General features: G+C 40.1%; 1 long non-coding RNA gene across 4 annotated transcripts in view; it reads left to right on the top strand.

Annotated features, from left to right (window-relative positions):
* LOC103134451 (uncharacterized) overlaps window positions 1-26,961 on the top strand; it is a 52,085-nt gene extending 25,124 nt beyond the window's left edge. For 2 of the 4 annotated variants that reach the window (XR_475832.2, XR_475830.2), the window contains exons 5-6: window positions 25,613-25,650; window positions 26,110-26,958. This is a non-coding gene — a long non-coding RNA (uncharacterized LOC103134451). Of the gene's footprint in view, window positions 1-25,612; window positions 25,651-25,814; window positions 25,893-26,109 lie in introns of those variants that run through there. The other 2 variants (XR_001661472.1, XR_001661473.1) reach the window with 2 other exon arrangements.
* The last annotated feature ends 777 nt before the right edge of the window (window positions 26,962-27,738 follow it).

The following is a 27,738-nucleotide window of genomic DNA, read 5'->3' as shown; positions in this document are numbered from 1 at the left end:
GCAGAGGATGTAATGTACCGGTGAGAATGATTGGGTTTCCTGCAGTAATATGTTTTCCAGGACAGCCTTTGCATGAACAAATAAGGAAATATAACTTCTTGATTCAAATGTACACACTATTAATTTTTATGGGTGTACCCACAAATGTATTCACACAAGCATTTCACTTTATTTCCAATTTAGCTCAGGGGTTCAACAATATCTTTATTTAAATTAGAGAAATATTACTGATTAAACACTGTGCGTATCTTTGTGGATATGATTTCCATATAAGCTTATTTATATTTGTTTTCGTAACATACTGGAAACTAGGAGTGGGAACACAAACCTTATACTTCTTCCTACTCCCTTTAAATCAAACAAAACAAACTTTTGCATAGATGTATTTGTATTTCTTTTAAGCGTATGTTGTAAGACAATGTCAACTTTTTCTAAGAATATTCAAAATAAAGATACTCTTAGAAACTCATTGCCGTTAACACTCACTGTTAACGGCAATGAGTGATAAAAGATCTTCTAATTCTTCTCCCCTTCCTGATTTCCACAATCTTCTGTGTTACTTCTGTGTTACAGAGTAACACAGAATATGAATTTATACATAAATATACATATAGTAGCTAGGCTAAACTGCCAGATTGCTCCCTCCCTGTTTCAGAGACGTTGCTACTTCTTCTTCAGTTGCCGCCACTTCTTTGGCACGCACGCGCTAAGATGACAACCGAGCCGCACTCTCGCACAAAGAAGCTAGTATGTGCACAAGACCACAGCCATTAAGCGATCTAACAGAGTGACAAGAAGGTAGATCCAGTTTCGTTTGCAGTTTCCAGGGGACTACCTTCTGTTTACCCCCATTATGACTCAAATTGTGAGGTATGCGAAAGGCTGCAGCAGCTTACAAGCTCCCTCAAGAGCTTGGCTTCCCACCTACTGCTATCTGGTGAGGGGAGAACCGGTTTACAAGACATGCAGTGTAAAACTCAATACAGAGAGCATGGAAAAACTAAATCACTGCATGTTTTTGGGCTCAAACAACATCACACATCAGCTGAACATTACTAACCTGCTTGCTGTGCTTCTTTTAGTACTTCATTAATTGTTGTTTTTGAGGCAAATCATGTTTTGGAGATGCTGGTTTTGCAGCTGGAAATACTAGCAGAGCTGTGGCCAAAAAATGGAAAATTCCCAGGACGCTAAAGAAGAAATACACCCTGGGATTAACTGTAATTTTATTTATTTATTTAATGGGGACAGTGCGCTAACATTTTTCTAAATATGCCACGATTGGCCAAAATCTTATTTTTTTGATATGCTGTCCTTTGACAAGTACTTTCTTTCTAAATACAAGCAAAAGTTAAACAAACAAGGTTTACGACTTGACTGCGCCAATTTTGTTAATGAATGCAATCAATCCAAACAGCAATACAAAATAAGGAGACAACAATACAACTATTGTAAAAAGTAGTAGTACTGACAATATCTTCTAGAGCAGAGGACAACTGGTATATGTAGTCTGTAATTTTTAAGGAAAGCTGCTATGAAGATATTACTGTTGACAGGGCAGGCGGATTTTTGCTTCTGACTGTTTCAGTCACACCTGCCAACCTTGCAGAGCATATCTGGAAAATTTCAGCGGATGTGGGAACGCAGCAAAAGGAAGATGAAGAATCACCAAGGGGGAACAACGTGAACACCAGTAAACATAAACCACACTATTTCCTTGGAACTGCTGTGTGTACACATAACTCTTTCCTTCAGTTTTGATCAGACGTTTACATGTGCTCTAATACAACGTTTGGGTTTTTTTGGCGATCAGTTCTGTTTTTTTTGTTAACCTGACGTTTTACACATGTCTGATTGATGTAATGGATTTGACAAAAATTGGGTGCATTTGCTTGACTTTGTGTATTATTATTATTGTAATCTACACTAAGATGTGTGTTCATTACACAGTCTTTGTAGCAATGCTTTTGGCATATTTCCATTTAGATATTTGATTACTTTTCTTATCAGATTTGATATACTTAATTTAAACTTACATCTTCTAACACGTTCTACTATGTTTGTGGTTTTTCAGTCGTCTGTCTGTTGATTGGTGGTTGGTCAGAGGTAAAGTTGACGGATTTACAGGTTCCTTTGTTTTTAGATTCACTTCTTGAAATGCAACATGACTCTTCCAAACATAAATGGCTTCATTTTTTCCCCTGCCTTATTGTGAAACCTTTCGTCTTCTTCCAAAAAGATTGTGGCTCCAAGGTGTTGATTTTGAGCCAGGCACTGTGTACAAGCTGGAACCTTCTTAGTCCATAAAACTCTAAAATAGGCTCCATTGTGAACAATGACACTGATTTTTTGATCCGTTTCCAGTTTGTTGCAGTTTCTGAATTCTGTAAATTCAATATATATTTTTCTTAGCTCATCACTGAGCCCAAGTATAAGTCAGTTCAATGAATACAGACAGACATTTTTATTTACTTATTTATTTTGCTGGTGAGAACCAGGATAGTGTGTCAATAGCAATCATAATGGTCACCTAAAGGAAGCTAATTGACCGTAGCCATGTTGCGTTCAGGCATCAGACTCTTCAGGTCCACTTATTAAAAGATTTTGATTCGTTTATGTATACGAGTCTGTGTTCAAAGACTAATCAGACTGGCGAATTTCAACCCTGGATAAAAAAGGTAATTTAAGCAAAAACCAAAATCTGAAAAGCATGTCCGTGATGAGACTATTTACATTTTTAGCCAAAATGATCATTTCAAAATAAGTTAGACTGGGTTTCTGATCCAAATTAATCAACCCAATTAAAACACACTACAGTTTTTTGTTTTTGTTTTTGTTTCTTTTTTTTTTAAGAAAAGTTTCAATGTATCTTTAAGAAATTGACCTTTCAGAGTTTAGGGATTCGACTTGTGTGATTTAACCCTGCAAGTCTCCATTTGGCTCTGCTAACTGTGAACTTATTTCAAAGCCTCCCGGCCTCAGAGGAATGCACCATAAGCTCTCACATGTCAAGATTCACAGGGTCAGATGCCTCGGAAGACGGGAATCAAAACAAAAAATTAGGGGATGAAAGGAAGGAAGAACATAAGAAGGTGAGGCTGAGACGCATGTTGACTTCAGACATGCATATGCGCTTCCACCCATGAATTCCTGTTAAATGAAGGCCAAGCATGAGAGCTTGGATCACGCTGTCTGTCTGTCTGTCTGTTGTTCTTTGGCGCAGGTTTAAAACAGAACAAGTCGATGGATCTGCTTTTACGAGAACAGGAAATATATCAAGTTACTCTGCCACCCCTGTTTGCTCCTGGGTCTGTTTAGTAAGTCAGGCCTGACCGTAATGGCATTTAGTTGAACTGATCTAATAAAGTTGGAAAAGTGAGAAAAATAGACAACAAAAAAAAAAATGGATGATGTTGTTGAACTTAAAAAAAAATGTCATTTCAGAATGAAGGGAAGCGCATTTAAAGTTAACATTATTTTAAAACGCCCAAGACCAATTAATGCTGACCTTTGTGTGAACAGTGTTCAGTTAAAAATGCATCTGGCATGTTTGAAAGAGAAATGTTTGAAGAACGAAGGCCGAGCTGTCTGCGGCAAACCTTACACATGCTCACTAATGTGGCATGGAGGATATAACAAAAGCAAGAAGAAGTATGGAGGGAAGGAGGTTGAAGGAGAAAAGGGCGTCCCAGTGGATTTTATGTTTTAAAAACACCTAGCATCTGGGTCTCATTCAGCTCAAGAACCTGAGTTTCCTCTCCCTTATGCAACATAGTTGAACCAGCGACGTCTTTATATGAATTGATCCTGCTTAAGATGATCACTGGGAAGGTTTTGAGGATAAGTAAGGTTCAAGTATCCAGGTTTTCTCCACAACTTTTCTTTTAAATGTCTATGAAATGAAATGCATGGAGAAAGACCTCTTTTTTTTTTTTTCTTTTTTGCTAAAAAAAAAAAGTGCATGTTTACAAGCCAGAGACGATGCTTTAGTGTTTGGAGGCCAACTCCGAGCCAAAAACCAACCGTGGGATCTCTCTCTGGGCACCAGGAAGCGGAGAAGGCGGCCGTGTTTTCCGGATCTGAAACGAGCTCTTCCTCACGGCCGCGAGTTTGTTGTTGCAACGAAAGCGGAGAGGATTGATGCCTATAGGTAGCAAGGGAGAGGCTTGTGCAGCCAGAGTGTCTGGAATGCATTACATATCCCTCTCCCAGTCGAAAAATACCTCACCTCTCAACATCGCGCTCCCCATGTGGTCCAAGTCGCTACACAGGCTTCATGTTACAGAAGGATCAGGGAATCGCACGCTAATGGACAGTGGAGTAAACGCGTTTGGGTTTCACTCTCACATGAGCTCATGTGAAAGGTTGAACAAATGAACAATTTAAAAGGTCAAATATTTAAACCAAAACAATACAGTTTTTGGCATCAAATAGCTCAGTTCACTTTGAAAACGAAAGTTGGGTGATGTTAAAATTTGACGCAAAATATGGTCGGGATGGTCGCTTGTTGTCAGTTCACAAAGGTTTGGGTTTATTAGACAAAATAGCTAAATGATAACATCATAAAAAGGCTTATTTTCTGTCGGTGACAAACCAACTTGGTGCTGCTATTAAACAGGCCCGACTTGTGATAAGTGAACTGATTCCAGGCCATTCACAAGCAAAGAGTGGATTGATTACATTGTGTGTGTTCTGTTGAGTGGTGCTTTTTGATATGGGCCAGACACACAGTTTCCCAGGGCTGAGTTAGTAAGGGCCATATAAACACTTGTTACAAGAAAATACAATGTATTTGTTAGATATGCCTTGAACACATTTTCTGTTACTTTGGTGCATTTGCAGTCAAACGGAAGTTGGTGCCTGCAGCTTGTTGCTCATGATACAGAGACAATTTTACCTGTTTCATACAGAGCTGCAGTACATTACATTAAACCCCCAAATTTAGACGATTTTATGCATTTTGACTGGTAGGGGGCAGCAGAAGGAGAGGTTTGCCCAAGGTATCATTCATGTAAGACCCATTGCTGTTTCTGTAAGATTATTTTCTCAATTATTTGTTGGACTCCAGATGGAAACTAAGACTCTTTTCAGCAGTTTGTACAGTATTGATCAGAAGTTTAATGTTTTGATAATCATCATACTTGAAAGTGTTACTCCAACTGGACTAGGGCCCTTGGTCTAAATTAGGGGTGTCCATCTCCAGTCCTCAAGGGCCGCTGTCCCGCAGTTTTTAGATGTGTCACAGATGCAAAACACTGGAATGAAATGGCTTAATTACCTCCTTCTTATGTAGATCAGTTCTCCAGAGTCCTGCTAATGACCTAATTATTCTATTCAGGTGTGCAGCAGAGGCACATCTAAAAGTTGCAGGACAGTGGCCCTCCAGGACTGGAGTTTGACACCTGTGGTCTAAATGATCAAACCTCTTAAGACCATGGGAGGGTTGATGCTAAATTTACTAATCATGCTAATCACTAATAAGATGCTAAAGGTGTTTTTTTTATGTGTGTACTCTATTAATATCCTCAAATCTTCCTTCTTACTTTGACACCTCAGGTTGTTGCTGTAATAAAGTGGTAAAAATACTTGTTTTGTTTCTCACGTATGAACCACATGTTTGCAGAGCGAGTTGCCTCTTTGGAAAATGTTGCGAAACGTTGCATTAGTTATTTGTGGACAGATGATGAGTTGCATTCCAAACATGATCTGTTATCTTGTAGTGCCCACCCTCACGTCTAGAAAAAAACAAGCAGCTGGGTGGAAACTGTACAAATATTACTGACAAAACCACCTTAATGAGGCCAGTCTTCACCTCTTAAGTCATTTCTGGATTGTCTGTACACAAGCACTTTATCCGAAGGCGTTAAAGTCACACGTTTACCATTGCTTGCCTTTGTATATAAATTTCATCGAAGACCTCTGAGGCTTTCTCTCATCAAACGCAGTTGATTACAACTGAGCACTGGAGCCCAATGGCTGTTATTCTACTATTTGCACATGCTGCCTAACACATGGCGTGTGTCCACTGTTGCTGTACCGTAAGGATCGGACTTTGCTGGCTCACATGCGATCAAATCCCGTCTGGGTAACGTATAGGCTTGTTCTAATCCAAACACCCTCTTAGCAGTTTAGTCGATGCCCAGTCTATCCGAAAATGTGAGGCCCAACATGATCTAAAGACAACCATCTTCTTTTTATTTGATAGTGCGTGATTAAGCCCAAACGCACCCCCCTCGCCTCCCTTACAAACACAGACACGCTATGACTAAAGTTTTTATGCAATTATATATTTGCCTCGTCGGAGAAGTTCTCAAATGAATTCATCAGTTGTTGGTAATCATGAGATCTACGTTTTCCCTCCAAAGCCCCGACAATCTGGCTTGCGTTAGCTTGTCCTGGGGTAATATTTAGAGGGACATACCTTAGAAGTAATATGTCTGCTTCGTCCACATGTTGGCTGGAAGTCTGTCAAACAAAAGACAAAGGCCCTTTTTCTGTTGTCTCTTGAAAGGCATGCAGCCCCCTTTTTGGATTGACCATGGGCCATGTTAGGGAGACTATTTGAAGAGCAACCAGATGTCCGCAGGCTGAAGTCGGAGCAGGCTGCCATCAAGTGGGGCATTGCATGTGGAAAGTTATTACGCAGCTTTGGAAATTGCCCTGTTATTAAAGCTGCTGGCTTATTTTGGGCTTCACCAGAGCTCTTTGTCTTTGAAACAACAGAGGAGAGAGTGGAGGGCGGTGGGGGTTAGGGAAGGCCAGGTTATCAAATGAAGGGCAAGGGGTCCTCAGAGTTCACTGTATCAATAGGTAAACGTGTGAAGATGCTTGGTGATCACAAAGACATACTGAATATGAACATCTAATAGAAGTTTGGCTTCATTTCAGGAGCAAAACTGTGTGCTCATTCTCTCTCTTTTGACCCTAAGTGTTGCAGACCTGTAGCCGATCTGCACCATTTTCCCTCAGTGACTTGTTGCAGGACCTCTATTCGGCAAACCTATGGATTCATTTTTTATTTTTTTTATCTTAACTGTGCAGCAGAGAGCTGTGGGACGGAATCCAGCTTATTTATTATTGAAGACACTTTTTCTCTAGAGACTGTACACTTGAAAGTTCAAGGCCTGCTGATAGCTTTGCCTCAGTTGTGTAGCCAGTTGAGAAGGTTTGGAGTTTAGTCTGATGTAAAGTGAAACTCCTCAATCAAGATGACCTTGCCACTCAAAAAAAGGCTCTGGTGAAATCCGTTTTTGGTACCATGAACATATGTTTGTATTTTAAGTTTCAGGTGACCAGCACCGATCATGTTTCGAGTTCATTTTAAATTCAAATATCCAGTGTGTCTTCAGTTTGTTGTGGTGAAAAGGAGCCGAGATGAAAAATAACATATGACGAACACAGATTGTAGGACGTGGCGACAGCGACGAGGAGCTTCGCGTTCAGACGTTCAGGCAGAGCTTCCTCACTGTCACAAGAGTCATCAAAGCGTTAAAAAGAATAAAACTGGAATAAACAAAAATTATAAGTAGGAAACACTAAGCAGTAAGGAATAAAAACCGGAACATCAACACCCTATTGAACAAACACCCTATTTTGTACAGTGTAAAAATAATTAGCAATCGTATCATTCTTTTTATATTATACAAAATAAAAACGAGGAACAAATGCATGTATTGGTACATTTTTTTCTTTGAATTTATTACTTATGCTATGGTATGTTGGAGGGGAGTGCTGGTAGCACAGCCTGACAGGGATCCACAGCTTCACTCTCGCAATATCTGATAATTCTGGTGTGTTTCAACAATTATTAAAGATAGTTGTAAAAAGTTGACCATTCACTCACGCTAGCCCCCCCCTGAATGTTATCATTTCCTTCTTATAACTATCCTATTTCTTTTTTTCTTTTTTTTTTGCTCACACGTATAAAACAATAAATGATTACAGCAGTGGATATTTATTAATGGTAAATATTTAATGGAGGATCTCGAAACATGCAAATCTCTACAGCTTTGTGAAAATACAAAAACAATCTACATAAATCACTCGTCTGCCTGAGCAGTAAAACTGACAACATATGAGTCATTATTGTACATAAGAGCTGAGACCACAGTTGGACTCACACACCTTAAACATTTCATCATGACAGCAAGAACATTTTGTTCCCTCTGTTTGAAAGATATGTGAACTTCTATCAGCGTTGGGTCCGTAGAACCTGTGTTTAGGTAGTGTGTTAACCAACACCCTGGAAACATTTCTAAACCCAAACACATGAGGAGATATAATACCAACTTGACATGCAGGGTCACCACCATGAGCATACACAATAACAAAACGACAGCATGTTGGCAGTGATACAAAGCAAGAATAAGACGTATTTGGCAAACATGCGAAACGGACATTCAGTCAGAGGAACACTGAAACCTACCGCTCACATGTGATTAGAGCAGCTGAGCCGTTTTTGGGACCAAAGTTGCTGCACAAGAATTGACTAGAGAAGAAAACGCAGTTCCTTTCAAAATTATCCACATCGTTTAAAGAGGGGGCGGTATTATGTAAAATGGACTTTTTTGAGCTTTACATCATGTGATGTTATTTCCTCTTTTTGTTTCTTTCATGCATGTTTGAGAAATCCTTTACTCCCCCCTGGTAGCCATTCTGTTTCAGAAACGCTTGGTCTCACTAGGTGCTGCCTTTTCCATGAAGCTCCTCCACCAAGCTTCCACCTCGTAGCACAGCTCCACCAATCAGCCCCTACAGACTAGCCAGCAGCAATTAGCAAACACCTGGTGGAACTGCAAGTCTGCTGAGCTCATCATACGAACTGCTTCTCAGTGAAATTCTGGTTAGAAACATTGTTAAAGAGTTAGTAGAAGTAGAGGAACGATGACATGAGCTCCTGCTCTTTCCAGAGCTTCTTAAACAGACAGCGGACCAATTTTAAGGTGTTAAATTCCAAAGTTACGTTTTATATAGACAGTATTTTATTTTTAAGTGGCTTTTATTTGATAGTGAATTGACAGTAAAGTGGGTAATGAGAGAAGGGGGAAGACATGTGTCAAAGGTCACCAGGCCGGGAATCGAACCTGCGACAGCTGCGTCGAGGACTAAGGCCTCCTTATGTGGGTTGTGCTTAACCACCACAGCACTAGTATAGACGATATGTTTTTTGCTATAAAGTAACATAGTCAAGCATGAAATGTCTGGGAAATATATTATGCTGCCCCTTGAAAGAATTAATATAAAGTGTTATAATGTTCTAAAAGTATCAATAATTTTGAGAGGCTCTGCATGTCAAAATCTCTCTCTCAGGGTTAATCTTTCACTAGTTTTTACTAAAAGCAGTGCAATCACATCTTGACCACCTTGAACCTGTCTGCCACATTGTGATTCACAGCTGCCCAGCTTTCCTTCACACGTTCCTTCATCCTGCACCTTCAGTTTGCCTTTATTGTGGACCTGGAATGCCTGGTATGTCCACAGGCACAACCGTCTTCTTCATCCATGCACGCACGCACGCGAAAACAGACAATGCAAAGGCATGCCTGGGGTTGAACTTATGGTTTTCCACAGCAAAGCATCCTCTGCTGGCAGTTCTGGCACGGATAAAAATCAGACACGGTTCAACCCAAAACTCCAAGACGCATCCCCGGCTCCAGGGCTTCATCTGCACCTCCGTCCCGTTGACCAGGTGCTGCCTTCAAGCTATACAGTTTGCAATTTCACCTCCAGCCACCCCACGCCTGAACTCACCCAGGGACTTCTCTTTTGTGTCGGGTGGCACAGAGGGATCAGGTTGCTGCTTTGAAATATGCATGCAGCGCCATTCTTGATCAAAGGACACATTTTTTCTGACTCAGGAAATGTTAAAGAGGGCATAAACAAATGGAGGTGCTGTTAAAGTGAGTAAGGAACTCAGAGTCAGATATCCAAACGAGAGAGAGAGAGAGAACGGATTGATTCTTAAGATGGAAACAAAGGCACTCATACACTCCTAGTCATGCTTTATTTGCAAGAAAATGATGGATGATGAGCATTAAATTTCTCACCACTTTGCTGAACCTTACCTCTCCTACATCCTTTTCTCTCCCTCAGTGGGAATGCTTGAAGGTCCTCTTACATTTTAGTTGTCCCACAGGAAATGTAAAGGAGGAAAAAAAAAAAAAGGACCTACATGTGGTGAACATAATGACTCCTTTCGGAAGTTTACTGTCTTAATGATACAACTTCACACATGCCAAGTAAAACAAAGGCCTCTGGTTTGAAAGACAAACAAAAGTCGCACACATGCTGTTTTGTTCTTATTGTTCCGTGAAAGGAGAATAATCGGTGTAAAACTCAGGATAGCCGCCGAATGTAGCATGTTAAAGGCTGCGCTGCTTCGTAAAATGTTTCACGTGATTTGAACTTTTCCATATTTTTTTCACATTACGACCACAAACGTCGATGTGTTTTTGTGGGGGAATTTGGTGTGACAGACAAAAATCTAAAATAATACTTGGGTTTTCAAAATTATTTTACAAATAACAGATATAACAAGTGTGACGTGCATATTTATTTATTCAGCAATCATTTACTCTCATCCTCTTAGTAAAGTTCATTGTAAACGGTCACTTGCACATTGACCTACATCCTAGTGAAACATAGAAGCAAAAATTGTTAACAATGCATCATATTTATTGTACTGTACAATAATACTGTGTTCATTTTGTGCTGGTCTATCATATAAAACTCCATTAAAATACACTAAAGTTTATGCTTTTAATATCAGAGAATGATATAGAAAGTCCGAGCGTTGCGTGTATGTCTGCAACTTCTGTATGTGGACGACTGCATATCAAACCACCTGGAATTCACTGAAAATAATGTCGTGAATAATCTAAAGAGAACACAGATGAACGCTCGCAAACGTGAAACGGCAGAAATACAAGCACTAATGATAAAGCATGCTGATGAGGTGAAATGTAACCCAGGCAGGAAGCTGATAGCACTTAAGAGCGTAATCTAAAGGTTCTTTGACAAATGGCTTTAAGGTAACGGCATTAACAGAGCTTTCAGCCCAGACTCATTAGTCACCTTGTAAATCCATGTAAGCAGAAGATGTGTTTGTCTTGCAGCTTTATGTGACTGTTTGTTAATACATGTCTGCATTCCTGTGCATGCAGACAGTGTCCTCACAGAACCTCAGTTGTTTTGGGAGGTGCTCGCAGTGCTCTTTGTGTGCCGTTGACTCTGAAAAGCGCCACTTCAGTGGAATAAGCCTAGCCTGTCATTAGCGAGCATGGCATGGGCATGCTTTTTAACCATTAGTGAGGAGCGCAGTTCCAGCATCGGGCTCTTCCAAGAACAGCACTGCTGTGCCACGAGGGCAGAAGGGAGGAGAGAAGATTTCTGCAGGCGCTTTTTGTATTTGAGAGAGAGCTCTGCTGTGCGAGTTTGTGTGGGAACTGATTTTACACTCATTGTTTTTTTGATTTTGGGGAATTTTTATGGTTGCCTCACAAAAATCAGTAAAACTGCATTTTTTTTTGTTTTTCTTTTTTTGTTTTCCCCCCATAACTATTTCTCACTCTCCCAATCCTCCAGCATTTCAAAACCACACAGTTCACATTGATTGACAGCCTGCAGGACCCCAGTCTCCTCCCGCAGCTTTTCAGCATGTTTCGCAGAGCTGCGGGCGATGTGGGGAACTCAGACGGACGTACTAGTGACGCAGGCTGGCCTGGAGAGCTGCGGAGTTGATGTCTCTGAATTACAGAGTACATTTGAAGGCATGCTGCTGCAGCTAAACCACCTCATTAGATTGCGGCGACTGCATTTAGCCGGCATTTCCCCCATCACACATCCAGAGAGGCCGCATCAGACATGGTGATTAATGGCAGAGTAAACACGTCCATCTCCAAGGTCTCAGGTCTCTGCTGTGCAGCACGGAGGCCATCCCAGCTCCCTGTAACTACCAACCAAGAAGCACTGGAGGCCCCCCTTGAGTGACAAACCCGTAACTGCTTTGACACATACGGCTCACCGCAAAAACGCTCTAGACATTACGTGGAAATGCATGACAAATTATGCATTTTATATTTAGACCGGACCATGCCAGGTCTTGCTGGACCTGTATAGTTTTTCAAGTGCATACGGCGGTTTTTCTAATATTTTATTTGGGGGGAAAAAACAAAGCTTAAAGATTGATTCGTCACTAGATTTTTGTAGTCATTCTCAGTTGTAATACTTCTGCCATTCTTAATTTCTTCTTAATCGTGACGTTCAGTCCTAAATTTGCAAACAATCCAACTGTGTCAGTCAAACATCCAACCGTTGTCTATACTTGCTAGTGCTTTCAGAGTCAGAGGTGAACTGATGCATATCTCCAGTGGCCAGAGGCAGATTGGAGAGGTCACCAAGCCATCACAGGTCAGCATATATGCTCACAAGACAGACAACCATACACACACGCACGCATTCACACACACACACACACGCACACACACACACCACTCCAAAGGGCAAATTAATCAATTAACCTAACAATCAAGTTTTTGGACTGTGGTAATAAGCCAAAGTACGATGGGAAAGCCCCAGTCATGTTATGGGTAGAACTTGCAAACTGTATGCAGAAAGACACTAGACGGGGATTCAAACCCATGACCTTCTTACTGCAAGGCAACAGTGCTACCAGCTGTGCCACCAGGCAGACCTTCCTGGATAAGTAGAGTTGTAATGCTTAAATGGACTGAATTTGTATTCTACTTTTCTAGTCATACTGACCACTTGAGAAGCTCTACACTAGAGCCACATACACCCAAACATATTGGAGCTCAGTGACTTGTAGGCAGCTTAAGGTTTGGTGAGTAGGAATCGATACCACGGCTTTCGGATTACAAGACAACTACTCTTTGCACTGAGCAGCAGTCGCCCCTGCTCACTCTGTAGCTATGTATTGGAGTTCTTGACACAGTTATGTGGTTTCAATAGTTACTGGGTTTTTAATAGGATATTGTCTTCCATCCATCCATTGTTTTATTCCTGCGTATCCCTGCAGGATAATGGAAGAACTGGTGCCTAACTCCAGGAGCCACTGGATGCACCCAGGACAGGTCGCTGGTTTATCACGGAGCAAACTAACTTTACGCCCATTCCTTTCGAGAAAGCAGTAATAACCAGATATGCCAGGTACAATTCAATAATGTTTTTTGTTGTTTTTCTGGACAGTGCCAAGTTCCTGTTTCTGTAAAAAAGTTGAAACTGGGTCAAAGTGATAAAAAAAAACAACCTTTTATCATTTTCTGCTATGATTATAAATCAGAGTAAGAAATCAGGAATTCTTAAGACAGAATAGATGAAATGATCAAGATTACATAGGAGGTCTGTGTCTGCTCTGTTTGTATCGAGATAGTCTCTTTTACTGTTAAAGTTTCCAGGCCGGTACTTTGGCTAAACCCATCGACAGTTCTTTTATATTTTGTGTGTGTATATTTCAAAGGGCTAAATTGATTGATTTAGGATATTATCTTAGCACATGCGCATAAAGTTGCAAGTAAATCTAGACAGTAAATGGCAGTTTAGATGTTTCAGGAAGACTGAGCACATTTTAATTCAGGATGAACAGTATAACTTTCATCCTGGCTATTAAATACTAGGCCAGAGCTTTTCTTCTGCAGATCTGCTGAGGGGGTCATGGGAGTTTGGGTTTTGTGGACGTGCGGTAGCCGGGTTGCTTTTGAGGGCTATTTGGTCCCTGAGCTACCAAAAGCAAGAGCTGTGTCTGCATGCTCAGCAAAAAGTGAAGCTTGTTTCCAGTGTGGGCTTTATTCTGCCAGGTATGCTCCTAATCCTGGACCCAGGCTACAGTGTTCATGGACAGTATCTCAGAGTGCAGTAGAGCGTAGTGCAATTTGGTCTGTGGTGGGTAAAAACGAGCTGGGCCAAAACCCAATGTTGTCAATTTGCAGGTCTATCTCTGTTTCAACCATCCCTTAAATACAATGTATCGAAGTGATTGAAAGAACAAAATCCTGAACACAAACTGAAGTGAGGTTCCTCTGTTGAGTGAGTGGAGTTAGCCGTATAGATAAGAAGAGGAACCCTATCAGGGAGGAAAGCTGCTTCTTGATTTTGATCTCGGACCAGTTACCATAGTAACGTGATCTAGGATAAGTGACTGGATGGATGGACAAAAGATCTGACAGCACATATTATGCTGTGTGACTCTTCTGGGAATCTTTTGGATTGCAAATATCAGAGTTGATAATTTCGTAAAGCAGTGACATGAATTGCTTTCAACAATTCTGCGTGAAGCATTTCATTCACAACAGATGTAGGATATTTGGCAGGAGTTTTTTTTTTTTTTTTTTTTTTTTTTTTTCTCATTTGCTTAAATGTTTGGAAAACTCATGGGGTTTTTGGGTCCGGTAACAAAGAATCTTCATGATTTCTGTCCAGCAGAAACAACATGCAAAAATACAACACAAGACTACATCTTGACCTAGTTTTTTACCCTATAACCTGAATGTGTGAGACCAGCAATGACGAATAAAAAAAAAAAAAAAGGTTTTGCTCGACGTTGCTTCATGAGTCGCTGTTATTCATTCAAACTACTTGTATTATTTCTGAGTTGCAGCATCTGTGTAATTATCCTGGAACTCAGGCAAAACACAGCTATGTAAACCTTTCAGATAATTCTTTCAAAAATAATGAGTGAGTTTATAATGCAGTGTAAAATACCATGAACCCATACTCACGATGAACCCGTTTCATGCATAAAAAAAAAAAAAATGGAGCTGAAGGTTGTTCAAGTCTCCTGTTCAGAATCCACTTGGACAAAAAGGCAGAATACAACAGCAGAAAAGTATGTAAGCGGTGGATTAATCTTTGGAATATCTTCAGGAAAGCAGTGCTCAGTTTTTACACACTTCATTTATTTACTACCGCTTTTCTCATGGGCTGTAAATGAAGTTTACCTTACTCTTGCCACATTTTTGTTTTACTGATTTATTTGTGGAGTTATGGAGATGCTGCCAAAGCTACACTTTTGCTATATGCATGAGAAAAAAAAAACGGAGGGGGGAAAAAAGTGTTTATTTGCCTGTAAACGTTACACACTTCAAGCTATTTCTAATTTTATAGCACTCCAAAAGTGCAGAGTGCATTTTTTGTGTGTGTGCGTGTGTGTGTTTCTATTCTGCACATTTTAATGTGCTTGAACCTACCCAGCACAAATGTGGTATGCATGTGGGTGGCTCGACAGAAAACATGTAGTTATGGTATCGGTGTCACGCTCAGGTCATGATGGATGCTGCAAAGAAAAGGAGACAGAGGTGTTGGGAAAGTGGTCTGTGCTGCAGGCTACGTGACCCACCTCTGGAGCTGCAACTCAGCTTTTGCACCGACAGCTGCAGACACCCTGTCTGGATGAGCAGCTGGCCAAGATGTCTGAGAGAAAAAAAAAAGGAGGGGCAGGAAGAAAAACCAAGACTGAGAAAAGGAGAAAGGTGGATGATAAATAGGCACAAAAAGGAGAAGAAGGAATGTGAAACAGGAAAAAGGGGGGAGAAGGGAGAGGTAGGCCGAGGTGACAAAATAAAAGTACTGGACTAGATATAATACATCCAGAAGCTCCGGAGAGGGGGCCTCTCTGTGGGAAAAGACTGGTGGAGGCTCATAAATCTGACCGGGCTTTGCTTGTCCTGGTTGCCTGGTTCCACACTGGGTTTATTCAGGTGGCCCTTTCCATCAGGCTGCTGCTGCATCCTCAGAGTGCTGCAAAAAACAAAAAAAAAAAATTTAAAAAGCATTGCTTATAGAGAAATTTGTTGGAGGAAAGGAAGAGAAAGCCCTTTATGGTTTTATGGTTTCCTTTTCTCTGCAGGCACTCTTACAGTCTGAGTGAAACGGGCTAAGTGGCATGACCAGTCTGGACAAGAGTTACGAGGTTCAACTTTACTCTGCGGACTTTTTAAATCTTTGACGTTACGGAGAAAAGTTTGCCATTGGTTCTCTGAAATCTCAGCTGGATTAATGCTTCTGAATCGTCGACGTCTTCTATATGTTACTAAAAAAAAAAAAAGTTTGCTTTTGAGTCATAGCCTTCCACTGAAGCAGTATTGGTGAACTGTACCAATCAAAGAAGTGCATCAGTTTTATTAGGGATGGACTGATTGCAGTTTTCCGGCCAAATGCCGATTACCGATCTTTAAAAAGCCTGACCTGCCGATTTTGATTTTCACAGATATTGATTTTTTTTTTAAATTTTTTATCTGAAATGTTGGTAAATATAGCAAGAAAGTGGCTGAGTTGGTAACTGTGGGGTGACGATTGTTAACTGTAAATGTGCTGAAATGACCTGGAGGGCCGATCTGTCAGTCAAACAGACTCACAGCAGAGAAAAAGAGGACAGTGGTTGATTTTTAGTCCATTGCAGAGGTAGGTAAGATCGGTGGATAGGATCAGCTTCACAAGTAAGAATTGGCCGATCATCGAACTCCCAAAATTAAAGAAATCGGGGCCGATCTATTTGTTCATCCCTAACTTTTATAGACTAGATTTACCAATCAAGTCAACTGTGTTTATCTGAGGGAATTGGAAAAGTACTTTTTCTAACATTACACTTATAAGCATCTGTTTAATTTATTGCAATATTGTGATAGATCAAAACACATTTAGTAACAGACAATTTTGCCCATTTTGGAAAAAGATCAAGCTCATTCAGATGTGTCTTGATTGTATATAACTCCATATGCCATTGTATGAACTGAACGTGATTTTCTGGTAGGAGAAGAGGTATGGCAAGCATTTTTCCAGGGGAGGCCACGGCCCCTCCGGTTCTTCCTCTTGGGTGCACCAATGACTTGGAATAGACGGGTGGTTAAAAAAAATGTGTCTAAATGTCAGTGATGTGATTTAAATTTGAAAAGAAAAAGACAAAAAGTATTTTTTTTTTATTCCCATATCTGTGGCTCCACAAACAACCAATAAGAACCGGCCCAAAATGCTTTGACTGAACACGATCGGCCAAACCTTAAGAAAATCTTGGCCGGACCTTCAGATGGCCTGGAGTGCTTTTGATCAAGACAACTTTAAATGATAACAACGAAGTCTGGCTCCAAGAAAGCAAAAATATAAAGAAATGAGGTATGACTGAAGACTGCAACGACCATATGTGTCTAATATGTGTCTGTGATTAGGGCCAATTTTTTAAAAGACCTCAATCAATCAGTGCAAGGAATCAACCCAGCAACCACCAGCCAGAAGCTGGATACTTACTGGGTCTCTGGGTCAGTTGAGTTCAAGCGGGGGATTTTTCAGCTCACACCACTGGAGCCAGAAAATGGCCTCTCCATGGCTGAAGTCCAGAAACACTGGCCTAGTGGGCAGACTGACAATGGGAGACGATGTGAAGAACCAGTGGAGTCAAGGATGAGGAGGGGCTGAATGGAAAATGAGACAGAGAGAGACAGAAAAAAAAAGACACTCCATGCAGCTCAAGCACATAAAGCGGCACTACAAGTTGTTGCTCGGTTTATCCGAGTCACTTTCATCAAGACGTAAAATGCAGCATGAATGTTTTAATTATAACTGAATGGACTGAAAAAAAAAAAAAGCAGATGAAACCCAAAACATGCCACAAACTTTCCCTCTTCGTCTAACTTCCTGGCATGAGGGAGCGGCGTGAGCGGGATGTGAGGACGGGCCCCATTTTTCTCCTTTCCTTTTTTTTTTTTTTTTTGTGTGTGTGGCTGGGGATTTATTTTCACAACCCTCCAGAGGGAGAACACTGTATTTGCTGAATCTAAAACATTTAAAGTAACTGAGGCCCTCCGTCCCTGTTTCACATTAGAGAAACGCTCCAGTCATTTGGACCTGTCAGGCTGCATAATGGCTCTTAGATCATGTCTGCTTACAACTCGTCAAACCGGGTCACACAAACACTCCAGCCCTTGATCTCATTATGTAATTTACCTCTCGTACGTGCGCGGGCTCAGCAAAGGTTAGATCTTCCCTCCGCAGAAAGTGTGAGTGATCCATGGGGAGATTAGGGTAATGAAAAATGGTCACGCTGAGATACAGTATGTGTTTGCGTTTGGAAGAGGTTTCTTATTTCAGATAAACCTTGGTGTTGGGGAAAGGGGGATATTACCTCTAACTGCTCTGTTTGGCACATGGCTGTCTTTACTTCTTTCGGCTCCTACAGGAAATAATTTCATCTAATGGCCATTGAAAGATCTGACTGGAACTGAAAGGCCGGTTTTCCTAAATCTTCTGTCAAAGCGGGGCAACGTATACGAGTTCAAAGTGAAACGCAACTCCTGCACCTAGAAATTGGGTCACTGACAGTTGGTGATTATTTGCCGTACGCAGTGACTTTTCCTCTGCTGATAGCTTCTTCTGTCTGCAGAGGCCTTCCTCTCCCGCTGCTCCTGTGCTCACATTACAAAGGAGTTTAGCACAGAGGGTTTTTCAAGTTGACAGCGGTCCAACGTGAAACGCGCTCGTTCGTTTCGGATTTGATCCCCTTAAGGTAATTAAATTTGACTCGAGCATTTTTCTCCATTACCGGCTGCCTCTGGCTGCAACTTCCTTTGTTTCAAAATCGAATTGGGAAGAAGCCAAACGATCCATCTAATATCTGTTTCAAAGTCACGAGGAGAACTCCCAGGCTGCATATACACACACTCACACACTCTTGAACAAACACAACCAGTAAATATCAAGGTCAGCTGTCCCTCGGTGAAATGCTCCAGTTGAGAAAGGTCTAACCAAGAACTAGGACAGATATTTTCAGTCTTACCAAGGATACTATTTCTCTGATGTTATTTGTGTTTTTTCTATGAAGCAAAGATTACTTGGTTCATTTTGAAATGAATACGATCCTCCCTAGAGCTCCTTGATAAGGTTTTTGACAGAATGGTTGACCCAGACACAATGGACCTTGACAAGACATCTCTTTGATTAATTGGTATACCTTTCTATGTCATGCAGAATGACTACAGGTTTACAGATCCTGTTCTGGTCAGAAATGTATATACACTCACCATCTGAATGAACTTGATTATGCTTGGCCTTTTAGTAAACCACTTTTAAGTATTTCTCTATCAGTTTTAAATGATGTTGCAATGTATAATTTCAATAAGAATGGGTGAACATGTTTGAATCTACTGTAGAATTTTCTTAGTTTATATGAACACCCCCACTAAAACGGTTTAATCTCTCTCAGCCGCTTGCACTTGTTTTTGTTGCCACTTTCAAGTTTCTATCTACGTCAGGGATGTTCACGAGTCATTCTTTCAAGTCTAAGTCAAGTCTCATATCATCAAAGGTCAAGTTTACATCAAGTCTCAAGTCTTCAGGGCACAAGTAAAATCTGAAGTGTTTTATTTTTGTGGTTTAAGTGCGACTCGAATCCTGAATTCAAGTCGCCATCTCTGGTATTGGTGATTACTCCTCTTCTCAGAATAGGTAAAGCTCATTTTAACTAGTTGGTTTCCCGGTAAAGACTTTGCTTTTTAGGGTAGTTTGTAAAAATTTTCAGAAGGTTGCAAGACCATTCCAGAAACTTGATCTAAGCACGCTCTATCTATACCATATGGGATCGTTTTGCATTTGAACTATGTTTTTGTTCTGCCGTCCTTTTTTGTGGCAGCAGTGACCCACTGTCATTCATGTCTGCAGTCAAGACAAGAAAGCCAAGAGCTTATTTCCATTATGGTCCTCTAACTCGCATTTTCTGCTGCTGATTGGTTTTGAAAATAACAACTAAACTTTTCTGATTGGATTCAAAAGGGTCTAATCTTTATAGTAAAACTAATGACAAAAACTTTTCAAATCCACAGTTTTTTGTTTTTTTGTTGTTTGTTTTTACTTTGGGATTTTTGTCTCCCTCTTGTGAGAGTTAGGTTTTATAGTATGTGTTCATTATGAAGAACTTTCAATCAGTTCTTAGCCATGTTAAAACTGTGAAGTGATAAATTTCTAACTTTTCTTATTACATCTATCTGAAACGAAAAGCTTTTTGTGGACATTTTCAATGTTTTTACCTTGGTATTTCTCTCAGGTATATATACATTCATCTAATATCAATGTTGACATTGCCCTTTTTCTGTTCACCGCAGCCCTAAAACGGCCACACTTAGAGTTTAGCTAAAAGTACTTTCAAAGTAACATGCTTTTGTCTTCATAACATATATATCTTCTTTGTGCGTTTACAAGACAACTCTTACACTGCCAGAACGCCTCATTTGCTTCAGTCATTGTGACAAAGTCCAATATTAGTCATCTGAGGTTTTATTTTACCTAAAATGACTAATTTACCGCACACTAAGTGCAGTAGTGTTTTTTTAAGAGCTCTTCCTGGGTTGAGACCCACTTTTACGAGAGTCAGTGTTGCATCTGAATGCCTCTCAGGCTTTATCCAGGCAACACAACCCAACAGACATTGATTGATGGAGGTGCTGTAGGCACAGACCCGCTCGAATGCCGTGTTCGGTAAAGAACAAAGTCTCGATTGAGTCTTCACCGCAACACGTGAACACTTGGGGTATCTCGGGTCCTTTAACTCAAAAAGCAGTCGCACGGTTTGACCAGCTGACGTGATGAAAACCTTTCAGACCCCATGAACTTGTCAGCACTACCTCAATGTATTTTTTGGGGGACTTTTTGTGATAGGATAACTTAAGTACACCATAATTGTGAAATGAAACGGTGACAGTACATTGTTTTTATATATAAATAGATCTCTTAAAAGACAGGATGGCACACGTGTTTAAAAATAAATAGTTTACGTGAAAGAAAACTAAAACTGCTTGACGCTGAATACCCACTTTGAAGGGTGACGGTGACATCATGCAGTGTGGATGCTTTTCTTCAGCAGAGTAAGGGGTGCTGTGTTGTGGCGTTGGAGAAGATGGATGGAGCTAAATATAGGGCAGTCCTAGAAAACACCTATTACAAATAGTGACATCAAAGCATTAATTAGTTTGAATGCCCTAGTCAAAGTCTAGATCCATTGGAAATGCAGGGGTTTTTTTGTGCGTTTTTAAATGAATGTCTGACAGACAAGAGCCGATGTTCAAGGATGTTCTTCTTCCAACTTTGCAAATAAAAACACAAATATACATTTGATGAGCTTTATATGGAACATTGTTCATTTCCTTGGCCTGTTTCATGCAGGCAGGTGTGAAAACGCTTCTGAACTCAGGGTTTTAGTCTGCTTGCAAATGAAACTCTGGTGGGGCTTATGGTGAGAACACAACTAGACCATCCAGTGAATGAAACTGAGAAGGTGAACAACAGGCAGAAAGTCACATTTCTTAAAGCTGTTCGCACACATAGGCTACGTTAGAGAGACGGGCGAATGAGCATTTGATATGAACATTTAACTTCTCTGTCATTTACACCTTGAACAAATTTTCTATTGATTTTATGCCTTTGTAGTGAAAGGCTACATCCCAACCTTTGTGTGCAACTGGCAACAAGGGGACTATTTTATAGTCCCCCTGCTTTGTAAAGGATTGCACAGCATTTCATCCTGTCTCAGAACTTAGAAGATTTCCTGCTTTAAGATGGGCTGGAGGGCAGGAGGGACTCCGACAGGCCACCTTTAATGCTACTTTGCCTGCTGATACTGAACAGCTTGAAAAAGCAGCAATTTTTATTTTATTTTATCATTCCTTGCTTTGTCTAACCAGGGAACCTGGACTATCTAGGAGATCAAAAGCCTCTAAACTGGTAGAGTCACGATTAACAAAACCCCCCAAGGTATTCACTCTGGAAACCACACTGAGATTTTTTTATTTTTTCATGCACTGCTCTGTGTTGGTCGATTGCATGAAATCCTAGTGAAATACGCTGCAGCTTACACTTGTAGGGATACAAAATGTGAAAGTTTAAGAGCCAAGAAAATTCTGCAAGGTCAGTATGTGTCAGGACACGAGTTCTGTGTGAATCACCTGTTTTTCTTCGTAACTGTGCAGAGCTCTGTCACTCACTGCCTGCAACATGCGGTTTGTGTTTGTCTGTGTTTATGTGCGACCGTGGTATATATTTGGATTTACGTTTTCATTCACTAAAGGGGTTCACGTAACTGTAAAAAACAGCGTTTTGCATACACATGGCCACTTTTTGCTGCTTGTTACGGCACATTAAAGTTCCCCTCGTCAGTCAACGTGTATGTTTTTCTATTTTTTTTTTTACATTTTTTTTCTTAAACACGGGTAAGCCTGTGTGTAAAAAGAAAGTCACATATGCCCTCATGCACACTCTTCAGACCCTCCTCTCCCCCCCTCATGTGTGCTCTCTGCCTTTATTAATTTTCCAAGTCAAGCTGCTTATCTGTGGGAACAAACCATTTCAACACTGGTATGATCGGAGGGTTTGACCGTCATATTTCAGTGGCGAAAGACAGAGAGCGAAGGTATGTGGACTTGACAGCGTACAGCAGATCGAGTAGTTCAGTGAAAGCTCTGCGAGGTCACTGTTGTGATTTACCTGTCAGAGACGCCAAACATCAAGTGTCGGCGTTAAGGAGGGAGTTTCGAGGGAGGGTGGGGGGAGCCGCTGCCAGCGATTCGGCTGGCTGCAGACGGCTACTGCATAAACACCTCTCCATCACTCACATCAAGGGTGCGATCAAAGGCTGCAATCGTAGCTCCCACGTTGGAGAGGCAACGCCAAGCGGCTTCACATCAAAGATCGAATGAACTTATGTGGGTGCCTGACTGGTAGCCAAATCTGGGAGGAAAGGACAAGTCAACGCACCAAGGACACAGAGGAGTCGGGGGCAGAGGGTTAAAGTTGGAAAATGAGAGACGGTGCCCGGGTCAGATGTCACCACTAATTGATTAAGATCTTTTTATTTAACTTTTTTTTTTTCTGTTATTTTTTGAGTGAGTAAAGCACACTATCAACAAACAAATCAGTAACTTTTTCAAATTCTGCTCAGCATTGACATGGAAAAAAGTATGACAGCGTGACGTAATTCTGCTCAAAACAACTGAACAAATATAACAGGAGTGTCCCTGACCAACATTAAATGTGAAATGGAGAAAGGTAGACTCCACCGGTGTGTTTGGCAGCGCAGCGAGTCAGTGGTGAAATTATGCATTTAAAATATTTTAAAAATTCAGTTACCTTTAACCTCAAAGTTATTTATGTTAGGCTTTATCCTGAAAAATATTGAGTAAAAAGATCAATAAATATTTACCTATTGTCAAAAAAATATATCGAAGATCAAAGGTGAATAGATGAGTTCTTTAGAAAAATAACTTTAAAAAATAACATAAATTTGGTCAAATTTGGGAGCATTTTATTGTTTATAGAAAAAGGGCTGATTTATTGTATATGATGGAGATGCCTGCTGATGGGCAGCAGCCATTTGTAAAATTATAAGGTAAAAAAATATTTTATGAATTTAAATTAAAACTATACTGGGAATTCCAAACTTAGGACATAAATAAATTGGAAAGATTAAACTGGGAGGTAGGTGAGAGATTTTGATTTAATAAACATGTTGTTTTTTTTTGGTCTTTTCAGGCATGTAAGCACTTTATGTTTTTGTTTTGTTCCAAATTATAATGTGAAGAACGTAAAGTGATAGGAACTTCTATAAATAAATAAATAATTGGTCAAATTTAAATTACCGACAAGAAATGTCACCTACCTTCAACAATCACTTAGTATTTTTTCTCTGTATCATCTCTAATTATTCAAACTGCCAAACAGGCAGTTATAAATGTGTTTCTCTTCTTTCTTTCTTCCTTTAATCTTCAGGTAGCCATCCTTTTCTTTTCTTTTCTTTTCTTTTCTTTTCTTCCTTCCTCGCCAATATGTAAATAACACGAGAACAAAATGACGAGAGGTCTGGTCATGATCTGCACAGCAGCTGTCCTACGGCTGGTTCTGTACTGGAATAGAACAGCATGTACGGAGTAGGTGCAGGTGACTCAGTGAGTCAATATGAGTTTATTAAATAAAATAAGCGAAAACTTTTGCCGATCAGTTTGACATAATGACCTCACTGGGAACGAGCAGCTTTGACATGTTTTCACTGACTTCCTTAGTTCTTCCTGACTGGGACCTATAATTGTGTCTGAAACGTTTGTCTGAGATCTTCTGCCCATAATAACATGATGGGACTTTTCTTATTTCTGAGCCACGTCAAGCATGGCGGTTTGAGTGAATCTTCATCAGCGCAGACAGAGTGTCTGCATGGGATTAAGTAATCACTGTCAGGTCACTGCTTTGGCATTTCAGTAGCTCTCGGTGACAGTGATGCATAAGTGTGGTACGGCCTCTTTAAAGTGCTTAAAATAACCTCTCTATATGCGTGGGGTCGCTTGGACCTCTGTGACAAACATGTGGCTCTGGTCATGCTATTGTTAGCCTAGCTGAGTTATGTCACACAGACTTGGAAAAGTCAAACCTCTGACTCAGTAAAGCTGACTATGAGGTATGAATTAGGCTTAATTTTTACCATTTACGTCACTGATTATTTTGAAAAAAAGAAAAAAAAAATTTCGGCGGCTTAGAAACGGGATGCGGCAGGGTTAATTGCTCAAATCTGCATTAAAATGCAAAACACAGATACGTAATTTTGTGACGAGTAAATTTAAAACTAGCCCAGCATTCCTGTTTTTGGTTTGTGGGAGGAAGTGGACGATAGACATGATTTAAACTTGTTCTTTGAGAGACTGATGAGAAAACAAAACCCTCCTGCATAAACAATAAAAAAGAAAGAATGTGTGAACAAACAAAAATACACTTTAATGCCTTTTTTCAGAGCCTGAATGTGTTGAAACAGAACCGTACAAATCTGTGTGATTTATGTACTGCTCTGAAGTGCAGGGAAAACAGAATCTTTTCAGGTCAAAAACACACATAGTAATGTGCAGCAAAAAATAGTGACATACTGTCACTGCCACTCAAGTGCAGGATAAATTTATCTTTGCACTGTTGTTCAGCTGCAAGGTGGTATAACTGGAAAGATCATAAAAATACCAGAGAAAGTCTGCACTGACCTTAAAAACTCCAGTGTAGAGCAGATGAGAACGAAGAAAACAAATCGTTACTTCACATCTGAGATGGACTTTATATAAGATTGTTGAAAAAAAAAAAAAACCACAATAAATGGACCCTTTAGATATTAATGTTTACAACTGATTCATTTTGTGTTTCTTTCATGCTCATAATTCATATGTTAAACAAGTTTTGGGCCAAAAATTCAAGTATATTTTCATCAAAACGCAACATTCCATAAGATTCCATTTAACTGTTCTTCATATTCTTGAACTATTGATAATTGATTTCCTTCTGCAATAATACATAGTTAATCAATAGAATGTCTTGCAACCCTTGTGAATTATGTCTTTGTATGAATAAATCTTTTGGATCATTTGTCGCCTCTGTGGAAATTATAGTTTTATGTAAGTGACAGAAAAGTGGGAAACTTGGGGAAACTCACCCAGGACAGCTAAGCTTGATATCATGTTAATCAGAGTCAAAATGAAAAGCGAGAGGAGTAAAATACAGAAGACTGAATGCTTAAAAATGATTGAAGCTTTTTTTCTAATTTATTTTAAATCTGTGTGACATGTTTTGAAATTTATCATCTCATTTATTTACCCAGCATTTTTACAGAGCTGTGTGCACAGGAACGTGTCAATTGTGAGTACATTTTCACTTCTTTCTGCTTTCTCCTGTCACATTTGTGTTTCTGATTCTAAGAAATAATTTTCAGTTTTGCATATAATTGTTTTTTCTTACCGATGATTCATCTCCGTTTGTCTCTGTCTCTTTTATTTTTATTCCGAAAACCTAACGTCACGCAGCTCCGTCAGGATCACTCGCACATATTCCAGTAAAGGTTAAGAAGATTGACCAATTAAATTTGCTGTCTTACTTCCAAGCAAATGCGTTTTGTTTCCTCTTAAGAGTTGGTTTGGCCCGTTTCTTTGCCTGTACTGGCACACCACATTTGCATTATGGAGACAAGTCTGTTAATGTGAGACCAGTGTGGGTCTGACTTAATGGTGCAGCCACCGCAGAGCACTCTCATTCCGAACTCTTAACTAACTCCACATTAAATTGCTTCGGCATCTGTTTTCTTTTCCCACTCTTACACAGCCTAAACAAGGGAGCGGATTTGTGTGGAAAAAGATATGAGATCACTCTTTCCCTTTTGTTCTCCCTGGGGTGTCGCATCATCATATGTTATTGGATGCGAGACGCGGGACACTCCCCGATCCCGCTATACCCATCTGCTACTTATGGAGGACTTTGGGAGGCGTCTGAAAAAAGAGGAAAAGGCCACACGACACGACGCGCAGATCCGACCGCAGATGAACATGGGTGAGGAACCCGTGCATTTGGAAGAGAATGAAACATGTAGGAAAAGGAAGGCAGTATATCACTGCAAAAAAAGAAAAAAGAAAAATGACAAGGGTCACATATGCTTGTGGAGAGGGAAGAATGCAGCCACGAAGATCACAAGCTGAGAAATAATTTATCACTGCTCCCTCTATCGTTTCTTCTGGCAGAGACAGATGGCCTGGAATCCTGTCGGATCCCTTCTGGTTTGGCTTGAAATTTTTGCCGGTTATGTGTCTTGTGCACATGCACAGATTAACTTGCTCACACACACACACACACACACACACAGAATGAGGCTGGTTTTTATCCAGTTGTGACAGAACTCAAGTGTATATTTATCCCCTCTCCCCACTTTATGAGCTAAAGAAACATGTGCATGTCTTACCTACACGTGTTATGCTGAATTTACGTTAATAGTTTCTTTTTAACTGCTGACATGAAGGCTGGCTGTAAAGGTCATGTGCTATGAGCAAAAATCTAATTTTCTTTTGTATAAAGATGTAACAGCTGGGGTGTTACTTTAAACTTAACTAATGTACATAAGAACCTCATATTCATCAGTCTAATAATCTTTAGACTGGTATTATAAAACAATATGATGGAGAGGCTTTGTATGTATATTGAACAGAAAACACTTTAAACATGTAGAAAATAAACATTAACAAGTTCTCTCCAAACTACAAGCATTTATTAAGAAACACTCAAACACTAATAACTAATAAAATAACAATGCACAGATATCACTTGATGTGAATATGTACATTTAAGAACTAAGGTTTGATTGATGGGGAACAATTTAGCTTTAAAAGTTGAAAGTTGTGATCAAACAACCAGTCCACAATACAAAGCAGAAGGGAAAATTCAACATTATTCTTAAAATAATGTCTCCAAAACAATTTACTAAATTAGGAATGAATCAATTGGGGAATTGATTCTTAACATTGTGATAATTAGCCATCACGGTGACAGATGACGTTACATGGCGAATAAGTGGTTTAGCTAACAATGTAAAACAGCAGCTGAGATGCTGTTTAGCAACCACTTTAGAACAAAACACTGTAAACACGGCAGAACTAATGGTGGCAACCAGGTTAGCATTAGCGGCTGGGATACCAGAAACAACATTTTAATTAAGACTATGAAGACATATTATTTTGCAGGGTAGTAACATAAGAGGAAGGGAAAACACATAAAATGGCACCAGCTTAAGTTACTGGAGTAAAATGACTCTTTGCAAGTCAACTTTCCAAAACAGCCTGCAGCGCTGATAGCTTTGGTCGTTTTGCCTATGGGCTGGCTCTGTCCTGGATAATTAAAGCGCAACAAAACAGAGCGAAACACACATAAATGAGGTTGTTTTAAGCTAATTCATGAAGTAAGTAT

The sequence above is a fragment of the Poecilia formosa genome, unplaced genomic scaffold (assembly GCF_000485575.1).
Source record: "Poecilia formosa unplaced genomic scaffold, Poecilia_formosa-5.1.2 Scaffold17, whole genome shotgun sequence".
NCBI classification, from domain to species: domain Eukaryota; kingdom Metazoa; phylum Chordata; class Actinopteri; order Cyprinodontiformes; family Poeciliidae; genus Poecilia; species Poecilia formosa.
Note: the sequence above shows the minus strand (reverse complement) of the source record. Positions and strands in the feature narration are given on the sequence as shown.